This window comes from Dermacentor andersoni, unplaced genomic scaffold (assembly GCF_023375885.2).
Source record: "Dermacentor andersoni unplaced genomic scaffold, qqDerAnde1_hic_scaffold ctg00000773.1, whole genome shotgun sequence".
Taxonomy (NCBI): Eukaryota; Metazoa; Arthropoda; class Arachnida; order Ixodida; family Ixodidae; genus Dermacentor; species Dermacentor andersoni.
Window position 1 is genome coordinate 7,501 of NW_027315451.1, and position 12,500 is coordinate 20,000.

The 12,500-nt window shown below is 54.4% G+C and overlaps 3 non-coding genes across 3 annotated transcripts in view; 2 read left to right on the plus strand and 1 right to left on the minus strand.

The window, feature by feature from the left end:
- Window positions 1-3,158: 3,158 nt before the first annotated feature.
- LOC140214988 (U2 spliceosomal RNA) lies at window positions 3,159-3,350 on the minus strand. The gene has a single exon (XR_011891910.1). It is a non-coding gene; the product is annotated as a U2 spliceosomal RNA (small nuclear RNA).
- Window positions 3,351-9,003: 5,653 nt separating this feature from the next.
- On the plus strand, window positions 9,004-10,818 carry LOC140214989 (small subunit ribosomal RNA). Its single transcript, XR_011891911.1, has one exon. It is a non-coding gene; the product is annotated as a small subunit ribosomal RNA (ribosomal RNA).
- A 1,574-nt stretch (window positions 10,819-12,392) lies between these two features.
- Window positions 12,393-12,500, plus strand: part of LOC140214987 (5.8S ribosomal RNA) — a 153-nt gene continuing 45 nt past the window's right edge. The window contains exon 1 of the ribosomal RNA XR_011891909.1: window positions 12,393-12,500. This exon is cut by the window's right edge and continues 45 nt beyond it. This is a non-coding gene — a ribosomal RNA (5.8S ribosomal RNA).

The window sequence follows — 12,500 nt, forward strand, 5'->3', positions numbered from 1 at the left end:
GCACCACCAAAATACTTAAAGAAGAGAGAATGCGTCCGGGGCCTTGGGATTTCGAAAATGCCGTGCTCTGAAATTTTCACATCCGCCATTGGAAAGATAATTATTATCCGTCGTAAAAAAGAAAAAAAAAAAGAAAGAAATCACATTTGAAATTATCATTGAAAGTGGCCACGTTTTTCGGGGCATGTCTTGATGAAATAATTTCAGTTCAGTTCAGCATGATTGGATTTCATCTTTTCCAGTATTCTCAGTACTCTCGTTGTAGTACCAATTGCCGGCAGATTTTTTTTTTAGTTGTTTAGAGTTATACATTCCTGAACGATGTTTTTCTTTTCCTCAAAGCTAGCCATAGAACCAGCGCTTTCTATAAAATCATGACAATAAGAATCCAGCATATCGGTTCATCTTCGGCGCGATTAAAGTTCGGGAACTGGCGATTTTTTATTGCCGTGATCAAGAAGGTTAACACCAGATAAGGCGTGATATTTCAGCATACCAGTCACGATATCTAATCGAATCTAAGATTGAAATGGCGTTCTGAATTCTTTCGGTTCCAGATAGAAAGAAACAGAAAAAAAAAAAAAAAGAAAGGATGTGATTGATTGCCATTCAAATCTGAAGACCGCGTGGAGAAAGTGTTCCGGTTTACATTCGGCAAATCAAAATGAACGGCTAAAATTAATCCATCGTCTGGTTTCATGCGCGAGATCACGTAAAAGGCAGCCATTCTTCTTAGCATGGTTTCTCTCTTTTGCTCTCTCATTCGCGCACGGAAATTTCTTCGTACGGGAATTTTATGAAGCGAAGGCGGCTGCAGACCATTTTCTTTGTTTAGTTCATGTTCGTAGGCGCAAATTACAAACCTAACACTTGGAGCAACATTTCCACTACTCTAGAGGGGCATAAACTGTAGACAGTGCACGCTTTCTCATTTATCCAATCGCTCGCAAACACATTGCATTGCTAGTCTACAGTGGCAATACAAAGTGACGTTTCACCATGCACGTCGAAGTTCATTACCAGTACCGCGCCAGCATCGACCGGCCGGCGAAGCGACGAGCTCAGCAGCGCATGCGCAAGGCCCGACACCACCCCAACCGAGCTTCCCTGCTTATCGGAGAGAGCAAGTGCGCGTGAACACGGGCGCGTCTGAGTATCTGGATTTAAAAAAAAAAAGAAAAAGAAAGCGTTTCCGAGATATTGACAAAGACAAGTGGTCGCGGTCGCTCTGAATCTTATCGTATTATAGAAAACGTGGGATGGCGGCGCTTCCTCGAGGGTCAGAAAGTACAATCGTCGAACTAGGTGGCAAGTGGAGTACATCCTTTTTCTTGGAACGGTTTGCAATTGACTGCTTGAATGTGCCGACCACGCGTCGCGGGTCGCGTATAGAGCCAACCGTTGGCAAGCACGCGTCTAGCGTAGCAGCAGAACCGATCGCGGTTGCGATAACCCATCGTTGGCAGCGAAAAAGAAAAACACCCACACGCAGTTTGTAGCAATAACCGTACAAATCAATGTGGTTTTAAATATAGCTTCACTGGTCACCCAAGAAGGGCACCGAAACTTTCTCATGACGCACACCGCTGTAGTCCACAAAGAACAAAGCGCACAAAATAGATATGATACAGCCGCACCGCATTATTTCGTGTTTTCACCATTTCATTACTTTCGTGTGCATGCGCGCTAGGGCCACGCAGGCCAGGAGTAAAAGGCACGAAAAAAAAAAAAAAAATGGTACGCAATCCTAAGCTTTGACTTGACTGCTGTGGCACTCGCATTTGTGTTCTTTACCTTAGGCGAACGCAATGCGCAAACTGAACTGGAATTTCCAATAATGGAAATTCCTGTTTGGCTCATATTTGCGTTTTTCGCCCGAGCAAGCGCTTCACTGCACTACGCTTTGCCCCTTCAACGTGGCTACACTGCCCGGCAGGCGTGTTCTGCGTAGGGCCGAACCTGCAGGCAAAAAGCATGGGCGCCGCCATCTTGTTGAGAGCGGCGCCAGGGACACAATCGCGCCTAGCTCATTGAGTTTTCCCCCAAAACTGAAAAAAATTTGACTTCATTAAACGAGAAAGATGCCACGAGTGTCCCAACAAAAAGCTTTGAGGATTACCGAAGGGTAACTGAGGGCGACGCAACGGGCTCTGGAAAGAAGGATGATGGGTGTGGCGTCACGGGGGGATCGGAATAGAGCAGATTGGGGTGTGCGAGAACAAACGCTCGTTAATGACACCAAAGTTTAAACCAGGAAAAACAAATGGGCATGCGCAGGGCATGCAATCTGGGGGGAAGATAACCGGTGGCCATTAAGGGTTACAGACTGAATTCCGAGAGGAGGGAAGCGTAGCAGGGGGTGGCAGAAAGGTAGGAGGGCAGATTAGATTAGGGACTACATGGCGACAATCGGCACCTGACCGGGGTACTTGGAGGATCATGGGAGATGCCTTTGCCCTGCAGTGGGCGTAGCCAGGATGATGATGATGATGATGTTCATGATGAAAAGGTAGCAACAGGTCTTCGTAACATACAGGTTAGAAAGATGAGGCACCTTTTAACCCTTGAATATATTTCGCCACATTCGGGCATACGACAAGTTTGTTTTCGAGGCGCTCGGTCCCACTGCTGCGAAAATGTGTACACAAAGGCTGCACAGTAGTTGCCAGAAATCGGGCACTCTATTTTTCTTTCATAGGGAATCTTTCTTCCACTTGGGCAGCGGATTTCGGCGGCAGGGCGAGCTTGCGTGGGCGCGGTGGTTTACGGATCCAAGCGATAGTGAACTCCAAAATCCAGTGTTGGCTTTGAGTGGGATTCATATTGATTGCGAACCCCACGGCTAATCCTACCCCCCATCCCCCCAAGTGGCTCTTTACAGGAGACAATCATTCAGAGACATCGGACAAATAGGAATTCTGGTTCTTTCTTTTGCTTTCATTAATTTTTCTCGAAGCCCATAACTAGAAATTTGCTGGAGCGGCTGTCCCATTTGCGACGCAACAAGTGCGACGCTACACACAGATGGAGTGGCAGTTTAATTACTCTCGTGGTCCGCGAACCGGCATCGTTGCGTGTAGTATAGGAATGGTGCGTGTCAAGTCAGTGCTCGCGTTGAGCTTGTGCTCTTCATTTTGATTGAATGAAGTCTCACCTAAGTGAGCGGGGCCGATCCCGGAGGTAGTGCAATACCGGGCCGACCTGCGGCGGAGGTGAAGCAGGCTTCAAGCACTCCGCCAACTTCCAAAAATAGGTTTAATATCGTGGGTCCATATAGAACCCGTATCAGATATTAAGCTGATAAGAACAGAGTTTTTTATTTATGCTAGTTACAAATACATCAAAAATATGTTACAAAACCAAGGAAAAAACGGATAAAAGGTGTATAATCTAAAAACGCAAACAAATGACTAAAAAAACTAGTTAGTGGTGTTAGTGATAAAAGGCTAAAACTGTAAAGGTGTAAAATACATGGCAAAACGCTTCTCTAAAACATAAAAGATCATTAAGAGGTGCCTACATGGGCTTTAAAAATCTTCGTAGATGGGCTTCGTAAATCTTCGTACATGGGCTTTAAAAATCTACACTTTGATCTTAGCCAAAAGGCCGAGAAGCGATGTCCTTCACTTCACTTCATTGTACTACTGCCTTGTGGGCGCCCTGCCGACATGGGTAACCTCAGCAACAGCGTGGGCAATATTATAAAATTCAGCCTGTGTACAGACTCAACGCTCCCTATCTCACGGATGAATTCGCAACGCCTCAGTCTTTCGCTGTTAACGAAACGCTGTCGCGTAGAAACGAGACCCGAGTGCAAGCTTGCTTGTAACGCGAAACCAACCAAGGCAACCTCGTAGAAAACGGAACAGGCGAGCGGAAAAAAAACGCGCCAGGGGAATGCTTACTTCCGTCTGAATGCGACCGCTCAAGGTGACCTTCCTTGAGGGCTTCGTTTCAAGCCCGTGTGCAATTGTAATATACTACGCGCATTTCCTTCATTTCTTTTTATTTACCGCAAGGCCCACTGAAAATTTTGATACGGCACAGGCCGGGACGGATCGCAACGTGTCGAATCGACCGGTAGAATTAGGTAGCATGCCCCATGTACGAAGACGAGCAACATAGAAGTGAATGACAAAATAAATATAGAAAACGCTGCACACTCCTTCCAACCGGAAACATAGAGGGGAGAAAGATCGCCATCTGAAACACAGGCATTGTAAAAAAAAGAAAAAAAAAAGTGCTACCTCATCATCTTTACCATTACCGTGTGTGTGTATGTATATATGCATGTGTGTGTGTGTGTGTTTGTGTATTTATATATATATATATATATATATATATATATATATATACGCACACATGCTAGCATAGCTTAAACGCAGCTGGAAAGCTCAGCCTTGCACAAGAACCACCCCCTGTCGCAAACCCCTTTGAAACATTCAAATGCCAAACACGAGTAGAGCGAGGTCGTTCGAACCTGGCGCCAAAACGCATTGGCGCCATCTGTGTACGGAACTAGGAAAACCTGCGGACTTTGCAATACAGAAAGAAAGGTAGATGGCGCGAGCTAACGCTCCATTGCATACTAAGAACGAGAGTTAGTGAATAATGGCAGAAACGTCTTGGGAAGAGAAAAAAAAAAAAAACACGCAAAAGTTGTTGGCTTGTGCAAGCACTCTATGTTACAGCGATTAAAGAGCATAGCATCTTCTACAACAGCAGCTACAAAAAGAAGAAGAACGTGAGAGAGGGAGAGAGACAGGCGTGTTTCTTTGGAATGCAGAGCATGCAGCACATACTATAAAGTGCCAAAGAGACGGGGAAAGCAGATGGCGCGAAGGTGTATGTCCTCAAAGCTTGAAAGCAATTTCTAAATTACATGTACCGAAGTCCACCTACTCTCATCAGGTTGCTCCCGCCTCCAGTTGCGTTTAAAGTGAAATTACAGTCGCCTCAAAGGCAGACAGAGAGAGAGTGAAAATAGGTACACTTGCTTCGCGCAGCTGCAGCCGTTCAAATTTTACAGCAAGAGCACTCCCGAAGCAACAAAGTCCGCTGCCGCCTGGGCGCAATGCGCTCGCTTCAGTAAATTGCCGTGCTGGCCTCGGCAACCAAGAGGTGTAGTGCGGCAGACTGCTGCATTGTAGCACACCGCAAACCGTGCAGACGTAAGCGATCGCCTCGACATCGCTGCGAGCGCTCGAAGAGACAAAGTCCGAAACCACGTGTGCCGGGGCGGTGCGAGCGCGACGCCTTTGACGCAACTTTTGCGTACAAGCCGCCGCACCGCCACGACGGAATCGCTGGCATCCCGCACGCAGCTGCATTGTGTCACGCCGGCAATCGTTGAAACACCACGCAGTCGTCGGCGTCGGCCCCGACATGGTTGCGAGCGCTGGAAGAGACAAAGTCCGAAACCGCGTGTGCCGGGGCGGCGCGAGCGCGACGCCTTTGACGCAACTTTTGCGTACAAGCCGCCGCACGGACACGACGGAGCCGGTGTCACCCTGCAGAGGGCTGCACTATAGCACGCCGGGAACCGGCAAAGAACCGCGCAGACGTCGTCGTTGGCCGCGGCGTTGCCGCGAGCACGCGAAGAGACAAAGTCCGAAAGGACGTCAGCCGGGGCGTCGAGCACGCCGCCCGCACTGTTCGCACGCGTGCTCGGAAATGGCGAAGGGGCCGCGCTAGCGTGCCTTGAATCGGTGAGCGGCGGTACCGCGGCGATCGCCAGAGCTCGAATCCGCCCTGCAAAAGCCAAATATTGGCGCTCGGCTCGGCGCAGTACGCCGCCGCGTCGCACGAGTACGGCCCCATGGAGGTCTGGGCACTTATCGCTGCTACTGTAAGGGGCCGTACGGCCCCGGCCGACATTGTACCGTAGTGCGATTTTCGGCTTGCGCGTGCTCGTGGCGTAGTCCGCGCACCGTTCCGACGTCGACAATCGTGCCCACGACTACGCGAGCGCTGGAAGAGACAAAGTCCGAAACCGCGTGTGCCGGGGCGGCGCGAGCGCGACGCCTTTGACGCAACTTTTGCGTACAAGCCGCCGCACGGACACGACGGAGCCGGTGTCGCCCTGCAGAGGGCTGCACTATAGCACGCCGGGAACCGGCAAAGAACCGCGCAGACGTCGTCGTTGGCCGCGGCGTTGCCGCGAGCACGCGAAGAGACAAAGTCCGAAACGACGTCAGCCGGGGCGTCGAGCACGCCGCCCGCACTGTTCGCACGCGTGCTCGGAAATGGCGAAGGGGCCGCGCTAGCGTGCCTTGAATCGGTGAGCGGCGGTACCGCGGCGATAGCCAGAGCTCGAATCCGCCCTGCAAAAGCCAAATATTGGCGCTCGGCTCGGCGCAGTACGCCGCCGCGTCGCACGAGTACGGCCCCATGGAGGTCTGGGCACTTATCGCTGCTACTGTAAGGGGCCGTACGGCCCCGGCCGACATTGTACCGTAGTGCGATTTTCGTCTTGCGCGTGCTCGTGGCGGTGTCCGCGCACCGTTCCGACGTCGACAATCGTGCCCACGACTACGCGAGCGCTGGAAGAGACAAAGTCCGAAACCGCGTGTGCCGGGGCGGCGCGAGCGCGACGCCTTTGACGCAACTTTTGCGTACAAGCCGCCGCACGGACACGACGGAATCGCTGGCATCCCGCACGCAGCTGCATTGTGTCACGCCGGCAATCGTTGAAACACCACGCAGTCGTCGGCGTCGGCCCCGACATGGTTGCGAGCGCTGGAAGAGACAAAGTCCGAAACCGCGTGTGCCGGGGCGGCGCGAGCGCGACGCCTTTGACGCAACTTTTGCGTACAAGCCGCCGCACGGACACGACGGAGCCGGTGTCGCCCTGCAGAGGGCTGCACTATAGCACGCCGGGAACCGGCAAAGAACCGCGCAGACGTCGTCGTTGGCCGCGGCGTTGCCGCGAGCACGCGAAGAGACAAAGTCCGAAACGACGTCAGCCGGGGCGTCGAGCACGCCGCCCGCACTGTTCGCACGCGTGCTCGGAAATGGCGAAGGGGCCGCGCTAGCGTGCCTTGAATCGGTGAGCGGCGGTACCGCGGCGATCGCCAGAGCTCGAATCCGCCCTGCAAAAGCCAAATATTGGCGCTCGGCTCGGCGCAGTACGCCGCCGCGTCGCACGAGTACGGCCCCATGGAGGTCTGGGCACTTATCGCTGCTACTGTAAGGGGCCGTACGGCCCCGGCCGACATTGTACCGTAGTGCGATTTTCGTCTTGCGCGTGCTCGTGGCGGTGTCCGCGCACCGTTGCGACGTCGACAATCGTGCCCACGACTACGCGAGCGCTGGAAGAGACAAAGTCCGAAACCGCGTGTGCCGGGGCGGCGCGAGCGCGACGCCTTTGACGCAACTTTTGCGTACAAGCCGCCGCACGGCCACGACGGAGCCGGTGTCACCCTGCAGAGGGCTGCACTGTAGCACGCCGGGAACCGGCAAAGAACCGCGCAGACGTCGTCGTTGGCCGCGGCGTTGCCGCGAGCACGCGAAGAGACAAAGTCCGAAACGACGTCAGCCGGGGCGTCGAGCACGCCGCCCGCACTGTTCGCACGCGTGCTCGGAAATGGCGAAGGGGCCGCGCTAGCGTGCCTTGAATCGGTGAGCGGCGGTACCGCGGCGATCGCCAGAGCTCGAATCCGCCCTGCAAAAGCCAAATATTGGCGCTCGGCTCGGCGCAGTACGCCGCCGCGTCGCACGAGTACGGCCCCATGGAGGTCTGGGCACTTATCGCTGCTACTGTAAGGGGCCGTACGGCCCCGGCCGACATTGTACCGTAGTGCGATTTTCGTCTTGCGCGTGCTCGTGGCGGTGTCCGCGCACCGTTGCGACGTCGACAATCGTGCCCACGACTACGCGAGCGCTGGAAGAGACAAAGTCCGAAACCGCGTGTGCCGGGGCGGCGCGAGCGCGACGCCTTTGACGCAACTTTTGCGTACAAGCCGCCGCACGGCCACGACGGAGCCGGTGTCACCCTGCAGAGGGCTGCACTGTAGCACGCCGGGAACCGGCAAAGAACCGCGCAGACGTCGTCGTTGGCCGCGGCGTTGCCGCGAGCACGCGAAGAGACAAAGTCCGAAACGACGTCAGCCGGGGCGTCGAGCACGCCGCCCGCACTGTTCGCACTCGTGCTCGGAAATGGCGAAGGGGCCGTGCTAGCGTGCCTCGAATCGATCGGCCGGGGGCCCCGTAGGGCGACAGACAGGCAATTGTGCAGGAAACCGTACTGGCCATTGGCGAGAAATTGCCGTTCGCGCATTCGGTGGACGCGCTGCGCTTTCACGACTTCGGCATTGTGCTGCCGACGTAAGCTTTCAATCTTGCTCGCGGCGTTACGAGGCGGCACGATTTTCGCCAAACGCTCGTCGAAAGTGGCACGAGTACGGCCCCATGGAGGTCTGGGTACTTATCGCTGCTATTATATGGGGGTCCCAGAGAGCAGTCGCCCCCAAAGCGACCTGGGTGTTTGATATGCGGCGGGCTTCGTGCCCGTCAAGCGTGTCCCCGGTATCGCTCCCGTGGATCCCACAGCTGACGTCTGCAGCCTCATCCGCTTGATGCGTTAGGGGCTGGTTGTCGGACGACGCTTTTTCCACGATATCGAAGTGTGTTCCGCATCGTCCTCGGACGAATCAAATACGAAAGCGCCGAAGGCGCGGGCGTGACCCGTCGCCTAGCGGCTTTGCCGTCTCGGCTACGTTGCAAGTGTCGGTCGGTCCACCAGTGCTGCGGGCTCGAGAGAAACCGCAAGCCGCGATCGAGTCGACACAACCGGTCTATCGAGAATGTTGCGTGCTTCTTGCCGCGTGGCGATACCCGGCCCTGCGGGGAGGGCGCCGTTGCGAGCTCGAACGCCGTCGTCTCGGACTGTGCAAAGTGCTACCCTTTGCGAGAACGAAGCGTGTTGGGGCGCCTGAAGGTGGCCTCGGCATCGCAAAAACGGCGTCCGGCCTGCTTGAAAGGCTGGACGCGCAGTTGAACGATTACCTGGTTGATCCTGCCAGTAATCATATGCTTGTCTCAAAGATTAAGCCATGCATGTCTAAGTACATGCCGAAATAAGGCGAAACCGCGAATGGCTCATTAAATCAGTTATGGTTCCTTAGATCGTTTCTTCCTACTTGGATAACTGTGGCAATTCTAGAGCTAATACATGCAGTGAGCCTGAAGCCCTTTGGGCGACGGGTGCTTTTATTAGACCAAGATCGATCGGGTTTCGGCCCGTATTGTGTGGTGACTCTGGATAACTTTGTGCTGATCGCATGGCCACGAGCCGGCGACGTTTCTTTCAAGTGTCTGCCTTATCAACTTTCGATGGTAGGTTACTTGCTTACCATGGTTGTTACGGGTAACGGAGAATCAGGGTTCGATTCCGGAGAGGGAGCCTGAGAAACGGCTACCACATCCAAGGAAGGCAGCAGGCGCGCAAATTACCCACTCCCGGCACGGGGAGGTAGTGACGAAAAATAACAATACGGGACTCTTTTGAGGCCCCGTAATTGAAATGAGTACACTCTAAATCCTTTAACGAGGATCAATTGGAGGGCAAGTCTGGTGCCAGCAGCCGCGGTAATTCCAGCTCCAATAGCGTATACTAAAGCTGCTGCGGTTAAAAAGCTCGTAGTTGGATCTCAGTTCCAGACGAGTAGTGCATCTACCCGATGCGACGGCTCGGACTGAACATCATGCCGGTCCTTTCTTGGTGCACTTCATTGTGTGCCTCGAGAAGGCCGGTGCTTTTACTTTGAAAAAATTAGAGTGCTCAACGCAGGCGAGTCGCCTGAATAAACTTGCATGGAATAATAGAACAAGACCTCGTTTCTGTTCTGTTGGTTTTTGGAATACGAGGTAATGATTAAGAGGGACAGACGGGGGCATTCGTATTGCGGCGCTAGAGGTGAAATTCTTGGACCGTCGCAAGACGAACTACTGCGAAAGCATTTGCCAAGAATGTTTTCTTTGATCAAGAACGAAAGTCAGAGGTTCGAAGGCGATCAGATACCGCCCTAGTTCTGACCATAAACGATGCCAACCAGCGATCCGCCTGAGTTACTCAAATGACTCGGCGGGCAGCTTCCGGGAAACCAAAGTGTTTGGGTTCCGGGGGAAGTATGGTTGCAAAGCTGAAACTTAAAGGAATTGACGGAAGGGCACCACCAGGAGTGGAGCCTGCGGCTTAATTTGACTCAACACGGGAAAACTTACCCGGCCCGGACACTGGGAGGATTGACAGATTGAGAGCTCTTTCTTGATTCGGTGGATGGTGGTGCATGGCCGTTCTTAGTTGGTGGAGCGATTTGTCTGGTTAATTCCGATAACGAACGAGACTCTAGCCTATTAAATAGGTGCGGGGTTCCCAGCACCTTACAACCTTCTTAGAGGGACAAGCGGCTCCTAGCCGCACGAAACAGAGCAATAACAGGTCTGTGATGCCCTTAGATGTCCGGGGCCGCACGCGCGCTACACTGAAGGAAGCAGCGTGTCTTTATCCCTGTCTGAAAAGACTGGGTAACCCGTGGAACTTCTTTCGTGATTGGGATAGGGGCTTGCAATTGTTCCCCTTGAACGAGGAATTCCCAGTAAGCGCGAGTCATAAGCTCGCGTTGATTACGTCCCTGCCCTTTGTACACACCGCCCGTCGCTACTACCGATTGAATGATTTAGTGAGGTCTTCGGACCGATGTCCGGCGCGGCCTTTCGGTTGCGCCGGTCTGTTGGAAAGATGACCAAACTTGATCATTTAGAGGAAGTAAAAGTCGTAACAAGGTTTCCGTAGGTGAACCTGCGGAAGGATCATTACCGGATTGTGAAGGGTGGCGAGCGCCATTGTTTCTACCCCGTGTGGGTGAAGCAGCTCGCTGCGCCCGACGCTTTCCGCCGCTGGCCCCGCTTGGACGCGGGGACGGCTATACCCGAACATGCCGGGGACTGCCTGAATTTTGAGGGGCGCCCCGTGCCAAATTTGTTGCGCCCAGTGGACGCCGGCTGCAACCTTGGACGGTTGGCTTGGCCGCGCCCGCGGGTAGAAACGGCGTAACGCACACTGGGTGGGCTTTCTGTCCGCTTTGGCGCTCTTGCGCGGAATGGGAGTAAGACGACCCGACCTGCTGCTTTGCCCAGTACGAGGGGAACGGCGAAGCGTGCGGTCGGTCAAGGAACTGACGGTCGAGAGCTAATGCCGCTGCCGCTTAGTACACACACGGAACCGTGGTGCGAGCGCTCTCCCGTCCTCCGCGGCAAACGCTGCCGAGTCTGAAAAGTCTGGCGGCTGCCGGTCGCTTCCTGCGGCGAGTATGGAGTAACGACCCGACTTTGTTGCCGCCCAAGTACTAAAGGAACGGTGTGGCGCTCGGTCGGTCATGGAACTGTCGGTATGAGGGTGCGGCTGCCAAGTACGGAAGGAACCGTGGCCTAAAGTGCTCTCCCGTCCTCCGCGGCAAATGCCACCGAGTCCGAAAGGGCCGGAGGCTGCCGGTCGGCTCCTGCTCGTGACGCGCGAGGTGTCGAGATCGCGGTTTAATGCGACGACGTCTGCAGGCTATTCGCCCGCCGCCGAGGGAAAGGCGGCGTTGCTGCGAAGTACCGAAGGAAACGCGGCTTTGCTACGTCGGAAGCGTTCTGCGGTTAGCGGACTTGTGCGCTTTGGGAAGGCGCCGCACGTCGAAAGAGGAAGTACGGACAGACGAGGGACTGTAGTCCCGGATTCGAACGCACTTGCGGCCAGGCCCTTGCTGGCTTCGTCTTCCGCCTCAAGTAGACTTGTTGTGGCGCCGGCGCAGGGAGCCGTCCCTGGCACTGGCCGAGTGGTTTTGGAGAGCTGCGCGAGTACGCGCGCCGGGCTCTTGTCTTTCGTCTCAAGTAGGCTGTTGGATCAACAGCGGTTATGCTGCGGCGATCTGCCGATGCGAAAGTGTGTGTGTGTTTGAGGCCCTTCTATGAACCTACTGCTGACTGAAGCGAAGCACGTCGATGGGGGTGAAGCCCTGCCCGTGGCCGTGTAGCCGTTAAAGACTCCACAGCGGCTTAGCCCTAATCATGGCTCTGTCGCTCTTTGCAATTTTTAGTGGAGCGATGTGAACGTGCACACGAGACACACGGGTCCGGTGGTTGGATGGCAGGTAAAACCGGCTTCGAGTGCGCGCAAACGGCATAAGCTACCTCGAGGGCAAGCGAGGAAGGCGTGGGCGCAAAACACACGCGCGAGTAGCAGGAGTGGAGTGCCATTAGGCTTTCAGCTGCTGAGACGCGGCCGCCGAAAGAGCGAGACTGGAGGAGCGCACGCCGAAAGGCGCTCTTCGAAACCACACACAGGGAGACGCCACGTGCCTAAAACCCTGGTTGTACTGTACTGAATTGAACAAACTATTTTTCACGACTCTAAGCGGTGGATCACTCGGTTCTCGGGTCGATGAAGAACGCAGCCAGCTGCGAGACTTGGTGTGAATTGCAGGACACACTGAGCACTGATTCTTTGAACGCAC